We start from the raw sequence: 19,737 nt of genomic DNA, 5'->3' as shown, positions 1-19,737 counted from the left end.
CTGCACAGGTAGACGTGGGACTGGGCGTCGTAGCTTCCTGCGAGGCGGCCGGAGGTCCCGCAGGCGGGTGGGTCCCTGGGACAGACGCGCGGAGCGGCTCCTGCCCGGCCCCCCTGAGAACCGTCGCCGTTCCGTAAGGCGGGGCGCCTGCTTCAGAATGTAAATCACGTGTCCGCTCTATGGATACGCTGTTTAGTTTACCAGGCAAGACTTTCTTGGTGAAAGAAGCAGCGTTGGCTTGCATCGTCGAGCAGGCTTGTCATCTGGCTGTGCACTGGTACTCTCTCTCTGGGTGTGCTAGTCCGCAGGGCAGGGCATCCCCTGGGCAGGGTGGAGCGTGATCTCTGTGGCCTCGTCTTGCAGCTCCTTCCTTTCATTCTCAATCATCCTGCCCACAGTGGCCTCCTCTCAGGCCTGCATACTTACAACGGCGCATTGCCCGTGCTGCCCCTCTGCAGGAAGTGTCCCTCTGTTTAGTTTGCAGCCGACTGATGCCGCCTCACCCTTCTCATGTCTTCTCAGGTGTCACTTGGTCAAGAAAGCGTCCCCTTACCTACTCAACTCATCTCGTCTCCCTACCGTAGCTCACGTGACACCACGCACCTCTCGCTTATGGCCGTCATCGCCTTTCGCATCCAGTTTCAGGTAGGTAAGTTTACCCCGTGGTCCGTGAGGAAGAAGAGATCACGCCTGTTTTGCTTACTCTTGATTCCCAGCGACTAGCCCGGTTACTGATAACCTCTGTTAGAGGGAGAAAGGAATGCACCCAATCCCTGGTGAAGCTCCGACCGTTTTCCTTTCTAGTGTCCCTCGTACTCCTCCCTGCCGTCTGTGTCGCCCTTACTCCGCGTCTACCGTTTATGAGTTTACACCTGGGTTACGGTGACTGCTTCGGAGAATCGCATGCCTTTCTACCTCCCTCGCTGCGACCTCTCCTACACCTCCCAGGGCTCTTGGGTTATGCCCTTGCCCTCTTCCGAGCCGTCCGTGGCACCCGCTGTCAACCCCGTACGGCCAAGCTCCTAAGACTGACACTCCAGCCCCTCCGTAATTTGGCTTCAGTTTCACTTTCTAGACGTTTCAAGAAAGAACGGGGTCTACATATCTGTGCACCTCTGCTCCGTTTCATATCTACCCACGAGGTTAATTTTTTTGTTTCTTCCAGTCCACCTATTTTGCACCTCCGTCTCTGCGAAGACTTCACTGAGAATCCAAGCGATTTCTGGATCCCTTCTCTCCCCTGAAGCTGTAAACAGTTTAACAAGACAGGTGCGGAACTGCCATAAGGTAATCTACATCTTGTCTCCCTCTCTGGTATCTAACCTCCCTGCGAATGGGGGTACGTCTCCGTGTCCTGTGCGGTTTTCAGCACAGTACTCTCTACACGTAGTGGATATTTGCTTTGGTAAGTGACCGAATAAGTGAATGAGTCACCAAGATAAGGGTATTGTCTCATTCTTTCTCGCTTTTTCCACTTCCAAGTTTCTTTAGTTAGTTTCCTCAGACAAAAGGTTTCTTTGTAGCTACACAGTGGCCAGGTCCAGAGAATGTTGCAGATAGCTGCTGAAAACATCCCTCCTCCACTTGAGAATGGCTTGCTCTCCCTCTCAAGCGGAGAGAGCTGGGATTCGATATTTAATTAAGCGCCTCTGTTCACTTGGCATTTAGAGGCACTAGGGGGCGTTAGTGCTCTACACCCGGTGAAATGCCTGTTTCGTTTGTGATTTTCCTTTGTGAAAAACAACTATGCACAGAGTGTTTTGTGCCAATTTTCCATCCTTTTAGATTGACGGAAAGCATTTTACCTACGTAGAAACAGAAAACGAATAGAAAGAGCGTCGCATTGCGTTTACTGAAAGCTTAGGGCGGTCTCGGTGGTACGTTAGTGAAGTTATCTGGGGACACCTTAGCCACGTACATTGTGTTGGAGAGGCACCGAGAATTCATTCAGGAGTTCTCAAAGTTCGAGGACACAGTTGCCTTACACGTAGGCACGGTGGCAGCCGTGGACATGGCAGTGATTTGGAGAATGTTGTACTAGTCGGCTCTTGCTGTGATAATGCTTTGCAACAAATCTCCCCAAAACTCACTTACATAAAGAAGAATCTAGTTTTCTCGGACCTGTGGGCTAGCTGCAGCGGCTCTCTTGTAGACCTCTCGATGGCGGGTGTTGCTCCATGCCGTGGGTCAGTTTGAGGTCTGTCCCGCACACCTTACCGTGGAGCCCAACTGTGAGGCTGCAGGTCCCTGTCCTCTCGCAGAGTTCACTGAAACGTAAGAGGTGAGCCCAACCACACAAGGCCACGTAAGGCCTCTGCGACTCATTGAAGGCCATCGTGTCTTCCCTTGGCCTCCTGGGAACCCCCTGGCCCCAGAATGCAGCTTCGGTAGCCCAGGGCAACCGGCGGAGGGGGGCGGGCGGGGCTGCAGGAGGGTGGAACGCGGAGGTCACAGAGGGTGTGGGTGTGGCCACCTCTGCTGTGACTGAACCAAGGGCGTGGGTGGGGGGCTGGGGGTCCAGGGCAGGGCCCTCAGAGCCCGGTAGGCCCAGGGGGGCGGCGCAAGCACCTAGGCCCAGGCCGAAGAGCGCCTTCTTGGTCTGCGCGGCAGGCCGGCCTCTCGCCTTGCCACTCAGGCCGCCCTCCCACTTGAAGTGTGTGTGGCACGCGTCCGCGGAGTACACCTCGCTGCACAGGTAGCCGTGGGACTGGGCGTCGTAGCTTCCTGCGAGGCGGCCGGAGGTCCCGCAGGCGGGTGGGTCCCTGGGACAGACGCGCGGAGCGGCTCCTGCCCGGCCCCCCTGAGAACCGTCGCCGTTCCGTAAGGCGGGGCGCCTGCTTCAGAATGTAAATCACGTGTCCGCTCTATGGATACGCTGTTTAGTTTACCAGGCAAGACTTTCTTGGTGAAAGAAGCAGCGTTGGCTTGCATCCTCGAGCAGGCTCCTCATCTGGCTGTGCACTGGTACTCTCTCTCTGGGTGTGCTAGTCCGCAGGGCAGGGCATCCCCTGGGCAGGGTGGAGCGTGATCTCTGCGGCCTCGTCTTGCAGCTCCTTCCTTTCATTCTCAATCATCCTGCCCACAGTGGCCTCCTCTCAGGCCTGCATACTTACAACGGCGCATTGCCCGTGCTGCCCCTCTGCAGGAAGTGTCCCTCTGTTTAGTTTGCAGCTGACTGATGCCGCCTCACCCTTCTCATGTCTTCTCAGGTGTCACTTGGTCAAGAAAGCGTCCCCTTACCTACTCAACTCATCTCGTCTCCCTACCGTAGCTCACGTGACACCACGCACCTCTCGCTTATGGCCGTCATCGCCTTTCGCATCCAGTTTCAGGTAGGTAAGTTTACCCCGTGGTCCGTGAGGAAGAAGAGATCACGCCTGTTTTGCTTACTCTTGATTCCCAGCGACTAGCCCGGTTACTGATAACCTCTGTTAGAGGGAGAAAGGAATGCACCCAATCCCTGGTGAAGCCCCGACCGTTTTCCTTTCTAGTGTCCCTCGTACTCCTCCCTGCCGTCTGTGTCGCCCTTACTCCGCGTCTACCGTTTATGAGTTTACACCTGGGTTACGGTGACTGCTTCGGAGAATCGCATGCCTTTCTACCTCCCTCGCTGCGACCTCTCCTACACCTCCCAGGGCTCTTGGGTTATGCCCTTGCCCTCTTCCGAGCCGTCCGTGGCACCCGCTGTCAACCCCGTACGGCCAGGCTCCTAAGACTGACACTCCAGGCCCTCCGTAATTTGGCTTCAGTTTCACTTTCTAGACGTTTCAAGAAAGAACGGGGTCTAAATATCTGTGCACCTCTGCTCCGTTTCATATCTACCCACGAGGTTAATTTTTTTGTTTCTTCCAGTCCACCTATTTTGCACCTCCGTCTCTGCGAAGACTTCACTGAGAATCCAAGCGATTTCTGGATCCCTTCTCTCCCCTGAAGCTGTAACCTGTTTAACAAGACAGGTGCGGAACTGCCGTAAGGTAATCTACATCTTGTCTCCCTCTCTGGTATCTAACCTCCCTGCGAATGGGGGTACGTCTCCGTGTCCTGTGCGTTTTTCAGCACAGTACTCTCTACACGTAGTGGATATTTGCTTTGGTAAGTGACCGAATAAGTGAATGAGTCACCAAGATAAGGGTATTGTCTCATTCTTTCTCGCTTTTTCCACTTCCAAGTTTCTTTAGTTAGTTTCCTCAGACAAAAGGTTTCTTTGTAGCTACACAGTGGCCAGGTCCAGAGAATGTTGCAGATAGCTGCTGAAAACATCCCTCCTCCACTTGAGAATGGCTTGCTCTCCCTCTCAAGCGGAGAGAGCTGGGATTCGATATTTAATTAAGCGCCTCTGTTCACTTGGCATTTAGAGGCACTAGGGGGCGTTAGTGCTCTACACCCGGTGAAATGCCTGTTTCGTTTGTGATTTTCCTTTGTGAAAAACAACTATGCACAGAGTGTTTTGTGCCAATTTTCCATCCTTTTAGATTGACGGAAAGCATTTTACCTACGTAGAAACAGAAAACGAATAGAAAGAGCGTCGCATTGCGTTTAATGAAAGCTTAGGGCGGTCTCGGTGGTACGTTAGTGAAGTTATCTGGGGACACCTTAGCCACGTACATTGTGTTGGAGAGGCACCGAGAATTCATTCAGGAGTTCTCAAAGTTCGAGGACACAGTTGCCTTACACGTAGGCACGGTGGCAGCCGTGGACATGGCAGTGATTTGGAGAATGTTGTACTAGTCGGCTCTTGCTGTGATAATGCTTTGCAACAAATCTCCCCAAAACTCACTTAGATAAAGAAGAATCTAGTTTTCTCGGACCTGTGGGCTAGCTGCAGCGGCTCTCTTGTAGACCTCTCGATGGCGGGTGTTGCTCCATGCCGTGGGTCAGTTTGAGGTCTGTCCCGCACACCTTACCGTGGAGCCCAACTGTGAGGCTGCAGGTCCCTGTCCTCTCGCAGAGTTCACTGAAACGTAAGAGGTGAGCCCAACCACACAAGGCCACGTAAGGCCTCTGCGACTCATTGAAGGCCATCGTGTCTTCCCTTGGCCTCCTGGGAACCCCCTGGCCCCAGGATGCAGCTTCGGTAGCCCAGGGCAACCGGCGGAGGGGGGCGGGCGGGGCTGCAGGAGGGTGGAACGCAGAGGTCACAGAGGGTGTGGGTGTGGCCACCTCTGCTGTGACTGAACCAAGGGCGTGGGTGGGGGGCTGGGGTTCCAGGGCAGGGCCCTCAGAGCCCGGTAGGCCCAGGGGGGCGGCGCAAGCACCTAGGCCCAGGCCGAAGAGCGCCTTCTTGGTCTGCGCGGCAGGCCGGCCTCTCGCCTTGCCACTCAGGCCGCCCTCCCACTTGAAGTGTGTGTGGCACGCGTCCGCGGAGTACACCTCGCTGCACAGGTAGCCGTGGGACTGGGCGTCGTAGCTTCCTGCGAGGCGGCCGGAGGTCCCGCAGGCGGGTGGGTCCCTGGGACAGACGCGCGGAGCGGCTCCTGCCCGGCCCCCCTGAGAACCGTCGCCGTTCCGTAAGGCGGGGCGCCTGCTTCAGAATGTAAATCACGTGTCCGCTCTATGGATACGCTGTTTAGTTTACCAGGCAAGACTTTCTTGGTGAAAGAAGCAGCGTTGGCTTGCATCCTCGAGCAGGCTCCTCATCTGGCTGTGCACTGGTACTCTCTCTCTGGGTGTGCTAGTCCGCAGGGCAGGGCATCCCCTGGGCAGGGTGGAGCGTGATCTCTGCGGCCTCGTCTTGCAGCTCCTTCCTTTCATTCTCAATCATCCTGCCCACAGTGGCCTCCTCTCAGGCCTGCATACTTACAACGGCGCATTGCCCGTGCTGCCCCTCTGCAGGAAGTGTCCCTCTGTTTAGTTTGCAGCTGACTGATGCCGCCTCACCCTTCTCATGTCTTCTCAGGTGTCACTTGGTCAAGAAAGCGTCCCCTTACCTACTCAACTCATCTCGTCTCCCTACCGTAGCTCACGTGACACCACGCACCTCTCGCTTATGGCCGTCATCGCCTTTCGCATCCAGTTTCAGGTAGGTAAGTTTACCCCGTGGTCCGTGAGGAAGAAGAGATCACGCCTGTTTTGCTTACTCTTGATTCCCAGCGACTAGCCCGGTTACTGATAACCTCTGTTAGAGGGAGAAAGGAATGCACCCAATCCCTGGTGAAGCCCCGACCGTTTTCCTTTCTAGTGTCCCTCGTACTCCTCCCTGCCGTCTGTGTCGCCCTTACTCCGCGTCTACCGTTTATGAGTTTACACCTGGGTTACGGTGACTGCTTCGGAGAATCGCATGCCTTTCTACCTCCCTCGCTGCGACCTCTCCTACACCTCCCAGGGCTCTTGGGTTATGCCCTTGCCCTCTTCCGAGCCGTCCGTGGCACCCGCTGTCAACCCCGTACGGCCAGGCTCCTAAGACTGACACTCCAGGCCCTCCGTAATTTGGCTTCAGTTTCACTTTCTAGACGTTTCAAGAAAGAACGGGGTCTAAATATCTGTGCACCTCTGCTCCGTTTCATATCTACCCACGAGGTTAATTTTTTTGTTTCTTCCAGTCCACCTATTTTGCACCTCCGTCTCTGCGAAGACTTCACTGAGAATCCAAGCGATTTCTGGATCCCTTCTCTCCCCTGAAGCTGTAACCTGTTTAACAAGACAGGTGCGGAACTGCCGTAAGGTAATCTACATCTTGTCTCCCTCTCTGGTATCTAACCTCCCTGCGAATGGGGGTACGTCTCCGTGTCCTGTGCGTTTTTCAGCACAGTACTCTCTACACGTAGTGGATATTTGCTTTGGTAAGTGACCGAATAAGTGAATGAGTCACCAAGATAAGGGTATTGTCTCATTCTTTCTCGCTTTTTCCACTTCCAAGTTTCTTTAGTTAGTTTCCTCAGACAAAAGGTTTCTTTGTAGCTACACAGTGGCCAGGTCCAGAGAATGTTGCAGATAGCTGCTGAAAACATCCCTCCTCCACTTGAGAATGGCTTGCTCTCCCTCTCAAGCGGAGAGAGCTGGGATTCGATATTTAATTAAGCGCCTCTGTTCACTTGGCATTTAGAGGCACTAGGGGGCGTTAGTGCTCTACACCCGGTGAAATGCCTGTTTCGTTTGTGATTTTCCTTTGTGAAAAACAACTATGCACAGAGTGTTTTGTGCCAATTTTCCATCCTTTTAGATTGACGGAAAGCATTTTACCTACGTAGAAACAGAAAACGAATAGAAAGAGCGTCGCATTGCGTTTAATGAAAGCTTAGGGCGGTCTCGGTGGTACGTTAGTGAAGTTATCTGGGGACACCTTAGCCACGTACATTGTGTTGGAGAGGCACCGAGAATTCATTCAGGAGTTCTCAAAGTTCGAGGACACAGTTGCCTTACACGTAGGCACGGTGGCAGCCGTGGACATGGCAGTGATTTGGAGAATGTTGTACTAGTCGGCTCTTGCTGTGATAATGCTTTGCAACAAATCTCCCCAAAACTCACTTAGATAAAGAAGAATCTAGTTTTCTCGGACCTGTGGGCTAGCTGCAGCGGCTCTCTTGTAGACCTCTCGATGGCGGGTGTTGCTCCATGCCGTGGGTCAGTTTGAGGTCTGTCCCGCACACCTTACCGTGGAGCCCAACTGTGAGGCTGCAGGTCCCTGTCCTCTCGCAGAGTTCACTGAAACGTAAGAGGTGAGCCCAACCACACAAGGCCACGTAAGGCCTCTGCGACTCATTGAAGGCCATCGTGTCTTCCCTTGGCCTCCTGGGAACCCCCTGGCCCCAGGATGCAGCTTCGGTAGCCCAGGGCAACCGGCGGAGGGGGGCGGGCGGGGCTGCAGGAGGGTGGAACGCAGAGGTCACAGAGGGTGTGGGTGTGGCCACCTCTGCTGTGACTGAACCAAGGGCGTGGGTGGGGGGCTGGGGTTCCAGGGCAGGGCCCTCAGAGCCCGGTAGGCCCAGGGGGGCGGCGCAAGCACCTAGGCCCAGGCCGAAGAGCGCCTTCTTGGTCTGCGCGGCAGGCCGGCCTCTCGCCTTGCCACTCAGGCCGCCCTCCCACATGAAGTGTGTGTGGCACGCGTCCGCGGAGTTCACCTCGCTGCACAGGTAGCCGTGGGACTGGGCGTCGTAGCTTCCTGCGAGGCGGCCGGAGGTCCCGCAGGCGGGTGGGTCCCTGGGACAGACGCGCGGAGCGGCTCCTGCCCGGCCCCCCTGAGAACCGTTGCCGTTCCGTAAGGCGGGGCGCCTGCTTCAGAATGTAAATCACGTGTCCGCTCTATGGATACGCTGTTTAGTTTACCAGGCAAGACTTTCTTGGTGAAAGAAGCAGCACTGGCTTGCATCGTCGAGCAGGCTTGTCATCTGGCTGTGCACTGGTACTCTCTCTCTGGGTGTGCTAGTCCGCAGGGCAGGGCATCCCCTGGGCAGGGTGGAGCGTGATCTCTGCGGCCTCGTCTTGCAGCTCCTTCCTTTCATTCTCAATCATCCTGCCCACAGTGGCCTCCTCTCAGGCCTGCATACTTACAACGGCGCATTGCCCGTGCTGCCCCTCTGCAGGAAGTGTCCCTCTGTTTAGTTTGCAGCTGACTGATGCCGCCTCACCCTTCTCATGTCTTCTCAGGTGTCACTTGGTCAAGAAAGCGTCCCCTTACCTACTCAACTCATCTCGTCTCCCTACCGTAGCTCACGTGACACCACGCACCTCTCGCTTATGGCCGTCATCGCCTTTCGCATCCAGTTTCAGGTAGGTAAGTTTACCCCGTGGTCCGTGAGGAAGAAGAGATCACGCCTGTTTTGCTTACTCTTGATTCCCAGCGACTAGCCCGGTTACTGATAACCTCTGTTAGAGGGAGAAAGGAATGCACCCAATCCCTGGTGAAGCCCCGACCGTTTTCCTTTCTAGTGTCCCTCGTACTCCTCCCTGCCGTCTGTGTCGCCCTTACTCCGCGTCTACCGTTTATGAGTTTACACCTGGGTTACGGTGACTGCTTCGGAGAATCGCATGCCTTTCTACCTCCCTCGCTGCGACCTCTCCTACACCTCCCAGGGCTCTTGGGTTATGCCCTTGCCCTCTTCCGAGCCGTCCGTGGCACCCGCTGTCAACCCCGTACGGCCAGGCTCCTAAGACTGACACTCCAGGCCCTCCGTAATTTGGCTTCAGTTTCACTTTCTAGACGTTTCAAGAAAGAACGGGGTCTAAATATCTGTGCACCTCTGCTCCGTTTCATATCTACCCACGAGGTTAATTTTTTTGTTTCTTCCAGTCCACCTATTTTGCACCTCCGTCTCTGCGAAGACTTCACTGAGAATCCAAGCGATTTCTGGATCCCTTCTCTCCCCTGAAGCTGTAACCTGTTTAACAAGACAGGTGCGGAACTGCCGTAAGGTAATCTACATCTTGTCTCCCTCTCTGGTATCTAACCTCCCTGCGAATGGGGGTACGTCTCCGTGTCCTGTGCGGTTTTCAGCACAGTACTCTCTACACGTAGTGGATATTTGCTTTGGTAAGTGACCGAATAAGTGAATGAGTCACCAAGATAAGGGTATTGTCTCATTCTTTCTCGCTTTTTCCACTTCCAAGTTTCTTTAGTTAGTTTCCTCAGACAAAAGGTTTCTTTGTAGCTACACAGTGGCCAGGTCCAGAGAATGTTGCAGATAGCTGCTGAAAACATCCCTCCTCCACTTGAGAATGGCTTGCTCTCCCTCTCAAGCGGAGAGAGCTGGGATTCGATATTTAATTAAGCGCCTCTGTTCACTTGGCATTTAGAGGCACTAGGGGGCGTTAGTGCTCTACACCCGGTGAAATGCCTGTTTCGTTTGTGATTTTCCTTTGTGAAAAACAACTATGCACAGAGTGTTTTGTGCCAATTTTCCATCCTTTTAGATTGACGGAAAGCATTTTACCTACGTAGAAACAGAAAACGAATAGAAAGAGCGTCGCATTGCGTTTAATGAAAGCTTAGGGCGGTCTCGGTGGTACGTTAGTGAAGTTATCTGGGGACACCTTAGCCACGTACATTGTGTTGGAGAGGCACCGAGAATTCATTCAGGAGTTCTCAAAGTTCGAGGACACAGTTGCCTTACACGTAGGCACGGTGGCAGCCGTGGACATGGCAGTGATTTGGAGAATGTTGTACTAGTCGGCTCTTGCTGTGATAATGCTTTGCAACAAATCTCCCCAAAACTCACTTACATAAAGAAGAATCTAGTTTTCTCGGACCTGTGGGCTAGCTGCAGCGGCTCTCTTGTAGACCTCTCGATGGCGGGTGTTGCTCCATGCCGTGGGTCAGTTTGAGGTCTGTCCCGCACACCTTACCGTGGAGCCCAACTGTGAGGCTGCAGGTCCCTGTCCTCTCGCAGAGTTCACTGAAACGTAAGAGGTGAGCCCAACCACACAAGGCCACGTAAGGCCTCTGCGACTCATTGAAGGCCATCGTGTCTTCCCTTGGCCTCCTGGGAACCCCCTGGCCCCAGGATGCAGCTTCGGTAGCCCAGGGCAACCGGCGGAGGGGGGCGGGCGGGGCTGCAGGAGGGTGGAACGCAGAGGTCACAGAGGGTGTGGGTGTGGCCACCTCTGCTGTGACTGAACCAAGGGCGTGGGTGGGGGGCTGGGGTTCCAGGGCAGGGCCCTCAGAGCCCGGTAGGCCCAGGGGGGCGGCGCAAGCACCTAGGCCCAGGCCGAAGAGCGCCTTCTTGGTCTGCGCGGCAGGCCGGCCTCTCGCCTTGCCACTCAGGCCGCCCTCCCACTTGAAGTGTGTGTGGCACGCGTCCGCGGAGTTCACCTCGCTGCACAGGTAGCCGTGGGACTGGGCGTCGTAGCTTCCTGCGAGGCGGCCGGAGGTCCCGCAGGCGGGTGGGTCCCTGGGACAGACGCGCGGAGCGGCTCCTGCCCTGCCCCCCTGAGAACCGTCGCCGTTCCGTAAGGCGGGGCGCCTGCTTCAGAATGTAAATCACGTGTCCGCTCTATGGATACGCTGTTTAGTTTACCAGGCAAGACTTTCTTGGTGAAAGAAGCAGCACTGGCTTGCATCGTCGAGCAGGCTTGTCATCTGGCTGTGCACTGGTACTCTCTCTCTGGGTGTGCTAGTCCGCAGGGCAGGGCATCCCCTGGGCAGGGTGGAGCGTGATCTCTGCGGCCTCGTCTTGCAGCTCCTTCCTTTCATTCTCAATCATCCTGCCCACAGTGGCCTCCTCTCAGGCCTGCATACTTACAACGGCGCATTGCCCGTGCTGCCCCTCTGCAGGAAGTGTCCCTCTGTTTAGTTTGCAGCTGACTGATGCCGCCTCACCCTTCTCATGTCTTCTCAGGTGTCACTTGGTCAAGAAAGCGTCCCCTTACCTACTCAACTCATCTCGTCTCCCTACCGTAGCTCACGTGACACCACGCACCTCTCGCTTATGGCCGTCATCGCCTTTCGCATCCAGTTTCAGGTAGGTAAGTTTACCCCGTGGTCCGTGAGGAAGAAGAGATCACGCCTGTTTTGCTTACTCTTGATTCCCAGCGACTAGCCCGGTTACTGATAACCTCTGTTAGAGGGAGAAAGGAATGCACCCAATCCCTGGTGAAGCCCCGACCGTTTTCCTTTCTAGTGTCCCTCGTACTCCTCCCTGCCGTCTGTGTCGCCCTTACTCTGCGTCTACCGTTTATGAGTTTACACCTGGGTTACGGTGACTGCTTCGGAGAATCGCATGCCTTTCTACCTCCCTCGCTGCGACCTCTCCTACACCTCCCAGGGCTCTTGGGTTATGCCCTTGCCCTCTTCCGAGCCGTCCGTGGCACCCGCTGTCAACCCCGTACGGCCAGGCTCCTAAGACTGACACTCCAGGCCCTCCGTAATTTGGCTTCAGTTTCACTTTCTAGACGTTTCAAGAAAGAACGGGGTCTAAATATCTGTGCACCTCTGCTCCGTTTCATATCTACCCACGAGGTTAATTTTTTTGTTTCTTCCAGTCCACCTATTTTGCACCTCCGTCTCTGCGAAGACTTCACTGAGAATCCAAGCGATTTCTGGATCCCTTCTCTCCCCTGAAGCTGTAACCTGTTTAACAAGACAGGTGCGGAACTGCCGTAAGGTAATCTACATCTTGTCTCCCTCTCTGGTATCTAACCTCCCTGCGAATGGGGGTACGTCTCCGTGTCCTGTGCGGTTTTCAGCACAGTACTCTCTACACGTAGTGGATATTTGCTTTGGTAAGTGACCGAATAAGTGAATGAGTCACCAAGATAAGGGTATTGTCTCATTCTTTCTCGCTTTTTCCACTTCCAAGTTTCTTTAGTTAGTTTCCTCAGACAAAAGGTTTCTTTGTAGCTACACAGTGGCCAGGTCCAGAGAATGTTGCAGATAGCTGCTGAAAACATCCCTCCTCCACTTGAGAATGGCTTGCTCTCCCTCTCAAGCGGAGAGAGCTGGGATTCGATATTTAATTAAGCGCCTCTGTTCACTTGGCATTTAGAGGCACTAGGGGGCGTTAGTGCTCTACACCCGGTGAAATGCCTGTTTCGTTTGTGATTTTCCTTTGTGAAAAACAACTATGCACAGAGTGTTTTGTGCCAATTTTCCATCCTTTTAGATTGACGGAAAGCATTTTACCTACGTAGAAACAGAAAACGAATAGAAAGAGCGTCGCATTGCGTTTAATGAAAGCTTAGGGCGGTCTCGGTGGTACGTTAGTGAAGTTATCTGGGGACACCTTAGCCACGTACATTGTGTTGGAGAGGCACCGAGAATTCATTCAGGAGTTCTCAAAGTTCGAGGACACAGTTGCCTTACACGTAGGCACGGTGGCAGCCGTGGACATGGCAGTGATTTGGAGAATGTTGTACTAGTCGGCTCTTGCTGTGATAATGCTTTGCAACAAATCTCCCCAAAACTCACTTACATAAAGAAGAATCTAGTTTTCTCGGACCTGTGGGCTAGCTGCAGCGGCTCTCTTGTAGACCTCTCGATGGCGGGTGTTGCTCCATGCCGTGGGTCAGTTTGAGGTCTGTCCCGCACACCTTACCGTGGAGCCCAACTGTGAGGCTGCAGGTCCCTGTCCTCTCGCAGAGTTCACTGAAACGTAAGAGGTGAGCCCAACCACACAAGGCCACGTAAGGCCTCTGCGACTCATTGAAGGCCATCGTGTCTTCCCTTGGCCTCCTGGGAACCCCCTGGCCCCAGGATGCAGCTTCGGTAGCCCAGGGCAACCGGCGGAGGGGGGCGGGCGGGGCTGCAGGAGGGTGGAACGCAGAGGTCACAGAGGGTGTGGGTGTGGCCACCTCTGCTGTGACTGAACCAAGGGCGTGGGTGGGGGGCTGGGGTTCCAGGGCAGGGCCCTCAGAGCCCGGTAGGCCCAGGGGGGCGGCGCAAGCACCTAGGCCCAGGCCGAAGAGCGCCTTCTTGGTCTGCGCGGCAGGCCGGCCTCTCGCCTTGCCACTCAGGCCGCCCTCCCACTTGAAGTGTGTGTGGCACGCGTCCGCGGAGTTCACCTCGCTGCACAGGTAGCCGTGGGACTGGGCGTCGTAGCTTCCTGCGAGGCAGCCGGAGGTCCCGCAGGCGGGTGGGTCCCTGGGACAGACGCGCGGAGCGGCTCCTGCCCTGCCCCCCTGAGAACCGTTGCCGTTCCGTAAGGCGGGGCGCCTGCTTCAGAATGTAAATCACGTGTCCGCTCTATGGATACGCTGTTTAGTTTACCAGGCAAGACTTTCTTGGTGAAAGAAGCAGCACTGGCTTGCATCGTCGAGCAGGCTTGTCATCTGGCTGTGCACTGGTACTCTCTCTCTGGGTGTGCTAGTCCGCAGGGCAGGGCATCCCCTGGGCAGGGTGGAGCGTGATCTCTGCGGCCTCGTCTTGCAGCTCCTTCCTTTCATTCTCAATCATCCTGCCCACAGTGGCCTCCTCTCAGGCCTGCATACTTACAACGGCGCATTGCCCGTGCTGCCCCTCTGCAGGAAGTGTCCCTCTGTTTAGTTTGCAGCTGACTGATGCCGCCTCACCCTTCTCATGTCTTCTCAGGTGTCACTTGGTCAAGAAAGCGTCCCCTTACCTACTCAACTCATCTCGTCTCCCTACCGTAGCTCACGTGACACCACGCACCTCTCGCTTATGGCCGTCATCGCCTTTCGCATCCAGTTTCAGGTAGGTAAGTTTACCCCGTGGTCCGTGAGGAAGAAGAGATCACGCCTGTTTTGCTTACTCTTGATTCCCAGCGACTAGCCCGGTTACTGATAACCTCTGTTAGAGGGAGAAAGGAATGCACCCAATCCCTGGTGAAGCCCCGACCGTTTTCCTTTCTAGTGTCCCTCGTACTCCTCCCTGCCATCTGTGTCGCCCTTACTCCGCGTCTACCGTTTATGAGTTTACACCTGGGTTACGGTGACTGCTTCGGAGAATCGCATGCCTTTCTACCTCCCTCGCTGCGACCTCTCCTACACCTCCCAGGGCTCTTGGGTTATGCCCTTGCCCTCTTCCGAGCCGTCCGTGGCACCCGCTGTCAACCCCGTACGGCCAGGCTCCTAAGACTGACACTCCAGGCCCTCCGTAATTTGGCTTCAGTTTCACTTTCTAGACGTTTCAAGAAAAAACGGGGTCTAAATATCTGTGCACCTCTGCTCCGTTTCATATCTACCCACGAGGTTAATTTTTTTGTTTCTTCCAGTCCACCTATTTTGCACCTCCGTCTCTGCGAAGACTTCACTGAGAATCCAAGCGATTTCTGGATCCCTTCTCTCCCCTGAAGCTGTAAACAGTTTAACAAGACAGGTGCGGAACTGCCGTAAGGTAATCTACATCTTGTCTCCCTCTCTGGTATCTAACCTCCCTGCGAATGGGGGTACGTCTCCGTGTCCTGTGCGGTTTTCAGCACAGTACTCTCTACACGTAGTGGATATTTGATTTGGTAAGTGACCGAATAAGTGGATGAGTCACCAAGATAAGGGTATTGTCTCATTCTTTCTCGCTTTTTCCACTTCCAAGTTTCTTTAGTTAGTTTCCTCAGACAAAAGGTTTCTTTGTAGCTACACAGTGGCCAGGTCCAGAGAATGTTGCAGATAGCTGCTGAAAACATCCCTCCTCCACTTGAGAATGGCTTGCTCTCCCTCTCAAGCGGAGAGAGCTGGGATTCGATATTTAATTAAGCGCCTCTGTTCACTTGGCATTTAGAGGCACTAGGGGGCGTTAGTGCTCTACACCCGGTGAAATGCCTGTTTCGTTTGTGATTTTCCTTTGTGAAAAACAACTATGCACAGAGTGTTTTGTGCCAATTTTCCATCCTTTTAGATTGACGGAAAGCATTTTACCTACGTAGAAACAGAAAAGGAATAGAAAGAGCGTTGCATTGCGTTTAATGAAAGCTTAGGGCGGTCTCGGTGGTACGTTAGTGAAGTTATCTGGGGACACCTTAGCCACGTACATTGTGTTGGAGAGGCACCGAGAATTCATTCAGGAGTTCTCAAAGTTCGAGGACACAGTTGCCTTACACGTAGGCACGGTGGCAGCCGTGGACATGGCAGTGATTTGGAGAATGTTGTACTAGTCGGCTCTCGCTGTGATAATGCTTTGCAACAAATCTCCCCAAAACTCACTTACATAAAGAAGAATCTAGTTTTCTCGGACCTGTGGGCTAGCTGCAGCGGCTCTCTTGTACACCTCTCGATGGCGGGTGTTGCTCCATGCCGTGGGTCAGTTTGAGGTCTGTCCCGCACACCTTACCGTGGAGCCCAACTGTGAGGCTGCAGGTCCCTGTCTTCTCGCAGAGTTCACTGAAACGTAAGAGATGAGCCCAACCACACAAGGCCACGTAAGGCCTCTGCGACTCATTGAAGGCCATCGTGTCTTCCCTTGGCCTCCTGGGAACCCCCTGGCCCCAGGATGCAGCTACGGTAGCCCAGGGCAACCGGCGGAGGGGGGCGGGCGGGGCTGCAGGAGCGTGGAACGCGGAGGTCACAGAGGGTGTGGGTGTGGCCACCTCTGCTGTGACTGAACCAAGGGCGTGGGTGGGGGGCTGGGGGTCCAGGGCAGGGCCCTCAGAGCCCGGTAGGCCCAGGGGGGCGGCGCAAGCACCTAGGCCCAGGCCGAAAAGCGCCTTCTTGTTCTGCGCGGCAGGCCGGCCTCTCGCCTTGCCACTCAGGCCGCCCTCCCTATTGAAGTGTGTGTGGCACGCGTCCGCGGAGTACACCTCGCTGCACAGGTAGCCGTGGGACTGGGCGTCGTAGCTTCCTGCGAGGCGGCCGGAGGTCCCGCAGGCGGGTGGGTCCCTGGGACAGACGCGCGGAGCGGCTCCTGCCCGGCCACCCTGAGAACCGTCGCCGTTCCGTAAGGCGGGGCGCCTGCTTCAGAATGTAAATCACGTGTCCGCTCTATGGATACGCTGTTTAGTTTACCAGACAAGACTTTCTTGGTGAAAGAAGCAGCGTTGGCTTGCATCGTCGAGCAGGCTTGTCATCTGGCTGTGCACTGGTACTCTCTCTCTGGGTGTGCTAGTCCGCAGGGCAGGGCATCCCCTGGGCAGGGTGGAGCGTGATCTCTGCGGCCTCGTCTTGCAGCTCCTTCCTTTCATTCTCAATCATCCTGCCCACAGTGGCCTCCTCTCAGGCCTGCATACTTACAACAGCGCATTGCCCGTGCTGCCCCTCTGCAGGAAGTGTCCCTCTGTTTAGTTTGCAGCTGACTGATGCCGCCTCACCCTTCTCATGTCTTCTCAGGTGTCACTTGGTCAAGAAAGCGTCCCCTTACCTACTCAACTCATCTCGTCTCCCTACCGTAGCTCACGTGACACCACGCACCTCTCGCTTATGGCCGTCATCGCCTTTCGCATCCAGTTTCAGGTAGGTAAGTTTACCCCGTGGTCCGTGAGGAAGAAGAGATCACGCCTGTTTTGCTTACTCTTGATTCCCAGCGACTAGCCCGGTTACTGATAACCTCTGTTAGAGGGAGAAAGGAATGCACCCAATCCCTGGTGAAGCCCCGACCGTTTTCCTTTCTAGTGTCCCTCGTACTCCTCCCTGCCGTCTGTGTCGCCCTTACTCCGCGTCTACCGTTTATGAGTTTACACCTGGGTTACGGTGACTGCTTCGGAGAATCGCATGCCTTTCTACCTCCCTCGCTGCGACCTCTCCTACACCTCCCAGGGCTCTTGGGTTATGCCCTTGCCCTCTTCAGAGCCGTCCGTGGCACCCGCTGTCAACCCCGTACGGCCAGGCTCCTAAGACTGACACTCCAGGCCCTCCGTAATTTGGCTTCAGTTTCACTTTCTAGACGTTTCAAGAAAGAACGGGGTCTAAATATCTGTGCACCTCTGCTCCGTTTCACATCTACCCACGAGGTTAATTTTTTTGTTTCTTCCAGTCCACCTATTTTGCACCTCCGTCTCTGCGAAGACTTCACTGAGAATCCAAGCGATTTCTGGATCCCTTCTGTCCCCTGAAGCTGTAAACAGTTTAACAAGACAGGTGCGGAACTGCCGTAAGGTAATCTACATCTTGTCTCCCTCTCTGGTATCTAACCTCCCTGCGAATGGGGGTACGTCTCCGTGTCCTGTGCGGTTTTCAGCACAGTACTCTCTACACGTAGTGGATATTTGATTTGGTAAGTGACCGAATAAGTGAATGAGTCACCAAGATAAGGGTATTGTCTCATTCTTTCTCGCTTTTTCCACTTCCAAGTTTCTTTAGTTAGTTTCCTCAGACAAAAGGTTTCTTTGTAGCTACACAGTGGCCAGGTCCAGAGAATGTTGCAGATAGCTGCTGAAAACATCCCTCCTCCACTTGAGAATGGCTTGCTCTCCCTCTCAAGCGGAGAGAGCTGGGATTCGATATTTAATTAAGCGCCTCTGTTCACTTGGCATTTAGAGGCACTAGGGGGCGTTAGTGCTCTACACCCGGTGAAATGCCTGTTTCGCTTGTTATTTTCCTTTGTGAAAAACAACTATGTACAGAGTGTTTTGTGCCAATTTTCCATCCTTTTAGATTGACGGAAAGCATTTTACCTACGTAGAAACAGAAAACGAATAGAAAGAGCGTCGCATTGCGTTTAATGAAAGCTTAGGGCGGTCTCGGTGGTACGTTAGTGAAGTTATCTGGGGACACCTTAGCCACGTATATTGTGTTGGAGAGGCACCGAGAATTCATTCAGGAGTTCTCAAAGTTCGAGGACACAGTTGCCTTACACGTAGGCACGGTGGCAGCCGTGGACATGGCAGTGATTTGGAGAATGTTGTACTAGTCGGCTCTTGCTGTGATAATGCTTTGCAACAAATCTCCCCAAAACTCACTTACATAAAGAAGAATCTAGTTTTCTCGGACCTGTGGGCTAGCTGCAGCAGCTCTCTTGTAGACCTCTCGATGGCGGGTGTTGCTCCATGCCGTGGGTCAGTTTGAGGTCTGTCCCGCACACCTTACCGTGGAGCCCAACTGTGAGGCTGCAGGTCCCTGTCCTCTCGCAGAGTTCACTGAAACGTAAGAGGTGAGCCCAACCACACAAGTCCATGTAAGGCCTCTGCGACTCATTGAAGGCCATCGTGTCTTCCCTTGGCCTCCTGGGAACCCCCTGGCCCCAGGATGCAGCTTCGGTAGCCCAGGGCAACCGGCGGAGGGGGGCGGGCGGGGCTGCAGGAGCGTGGAACGCGGAGGTCACACAGGGTGTGGGTGTGGCCACCTCTGCTGTGACTGAACCAATGGCGTGGGTGGGGGGCTGGGGGTCCAGGGCAGGGCCCTCAGAGCCCGGTAGGCCCAGGGGGGCGGTGCAAGCACCTAGGCCCAGGCCGAAGAGCGCCTTCTTGGTCTGCGCGGCAGGCCGGCCTCTCGCCTTGCCACTCAGGCCGCCCTCCCACTTGAAGTGGGTGTGGCACGCGTCCGCGGAGTACACCTCGCTGCACAGGTAGTCGTGGGACTGGGCGTCGTAGCTTCCTGCGAGGCGGCCGGAGGTCCCGCAGGCGGGTGGGTCCCTGGGACAGACGCGCGGAGCGGCTCCTGCCCGGCCCCCCTGAGAACCGTCGCCGTTCCGTAAGGCGGGGCGCCTGCTTCAGAATGTAAATCACGTGTCCGCTCTATGGATACGCTGTTTAGTTTACCAGGCAAGACTTTCTTGGTGAAAGAAGCAGCGTTGGCTTGCATCCTCGAGCAGGCTCCTCATCTGGCTGTGCACTGGTACTCTCTCTCTGGGTGTGCTAGTCCGCAGGGCAGGGCATCCCCTGGGCAGGGTGGAGCGTGATCTCTGCGGCCTCGTCTTGCAGCTCCTTCCTTTCATTCTCAATCATCCTGCCCACAGTGGCCTCCTCTCAGGCCTGCATACTTACAACGGCGCATTGCCCGTGCTGCCCCTCTGCAGGAAGTGTCCCTCTGTTTAGTTTGCAGCTGACTGATGCCGCCTCACCCTTCTCATGTCTTCTCAGGTGTCACTTGGTCAAGAAAGCGTCCCCTTACCTACTCAACTCATCTCGTCTCCCTACCGTAGCTCACGTGACACCACGCACCTCTCGCTTATGGCCGTCATCGCCTTTCGCATCCAGTTTCAGGTAGGTAAGTTTACCCCGTGGCCCGTGAGGAAGAAGAGATCACGCCTGTTTTGCTTACTCTTGATTCCCAGCGACTAGCCTGGTTACTGATAACCTCTGTTAGAGGGAGAAAGGAATGCACCCAATCCCTGGTGAAGCCCCGACCGTTTTCCTTTCTAGTGTCCCTCGTACTCCTCCCTGCCGTCTGTGTCGCCCTTACTCCGCGTCTACCGTTTATGAGTTTACACCTGGGTTACGGTGACTGCTTCGGAGAATCGCATGCCTTTCTACCTCCCTCGCTGCG

Source organism: Leucopleurus acutus (assembly GCF_964270905.1).
Source record: "Leucopleurus acutus genome assembly, chromosome: 2".
Taxonomy (NCBI): Eukaryota; Metazoa; Chordata; class Mammalia; order Artiodactyla; family Delphinidae; genus Leucopleurus; species Leucopleurus acutus.
Note: the sequence above shows the minus strand (reverse complement) of the source record.